We start from the raw sequence: 1535 nt of genomic DNA, 5'->3' as shown, positions 1-1535 counted from the left end.
GGAAAAACAGTGGGAAGGGGTTGGGGCAGGGAGATACTTTGGATGGATGCAGCATCCAAAGCAATGCTGAGAAACCTGGGCTAGTGGAAAGTGTCCGTGCCCATGGCAGGGAGTGGGACGAGATGGGATTTAAGGTTCATTCCAATTCATACTAATCCATGATTCTGTGATGTCCTAGCTGGAAGACTCCAAATGATTCAGGATTTATACTGGAAGAGACTGGAAGAAAGGATTAAATTAGTCTCCTCCCAACCCCTTCCATGGGCAGGGACACTTTCCACTAGCCCAGGTTCATAGAGTGATAGAATCAACAGGGTTGGAAAAGACTTTAAATCATCCAGTCCAACCCTACCGTGGTCACCAGACCATGGCACTAAGTGCCACATCCAGTCTCAGCTTGAAAACCTCCAGGGATGGGGAATCCACCACCTCCCTGGGCAGCACATTCCAATGTCTGATCACTCTCTCCATAAAAAATCTCTTCCTAATATCCAACCTAACCCTCCCCTGGCAGAGCTTGAGTCTGTGCCCTCTTGTCCTTGGGAGAAAAGTATTGATTTGTCTCCCCAGTTCCAGTAGATCCAATTAGACCAGTGGGACCAGGGCTGGGCTGTGTGTTCCTATCAAATGGGTGATGTTTCCTCTGGAGATACTAATTAAATACTCATAAATTATAAGGTGATTTGGGGGGTCAAGGCCATGAATCAGTGCCTTAAGAATCAGTGTCTTAAGAGCCTGAGCATGGATTTTACTTCCAAGAGAGAACAAACAGCTTTTCTACCTCTTTACATTGAAAACAAATAATTAAATAAAGCGACTGAGGGGCACATTAGTAAAGAGAAAAGACAGAAATATCACTTTATGACTGTAATTTGCTTCAGATGTGACCTAAATCCATGATTCAACCAAACCCACGGGTGATCACAGCCACTCCAGCCCCTATTAAAATCCCATTTTCCTTGCTCCAGAGGGTGCTGATGTGCTGGACCAGTGGGTGTCGAGGGAAAACTGTTATCCCTGAGCCTTAGTTTTGCAAAGGGCAAATTCCAGGAGTGAGGGAGAAGGGGAAATATGTGTATTCAAGCATTTGTGTGGAGCATCCCTCCCTGAGCTGCTGACCCAGGGATGTGCTCGCCGATCCCGGTCCATGCACATCCCCCAAGGCTCATGCTTGGCACAGAGCAAATATGTATAAATATATATCCATCCCATGATATTCTCCTTCTGACTGACACTATTGCAACAGACAGGGCCTGTGGCACGAGCAACAACCTGGAAAAGTCATCAGGGAGCTGATCCAGCTGCCCAGGGAGGATCAGATGCTCTGCCCTGACATTGCTTTTTATGGTCACCGTCCCACACGGTCCCATTATATTTAAATGGGTGACATGGCCTGGATGCAACAGGCTCCAGGCATGGCCTCACCAGCTCCTGGGCTGCTAAAATATCTCCCACCTCTTTATAAGGTCCAAAAGTACACCAGGAGAAGGGTTAGGGAATTAGGGATGGTGCTGGGTCCTGCACTTTGGCCATAC

The sequence above is a fragment of the Acanthisitta chloris genome, unplaced genomic scaffold (genome assembly GCF_000695815.1).
Source record: "Acanthisitta chloris isolate BGI_N310 unplaced genomic scaffold, ASM69581v1 scaffold20043, whole genome shotgun sequence".
Classification (NCBI taxonomy): domain Eukaryota; kingdom Metazoa; phylum Chordata; class Aves; order Passeriformes; family Acanthisittidae; genus Acanthisitta; species Acanthisitta chloris.
Note: the sequence above shows the minus strand (reverse complement) of the source record.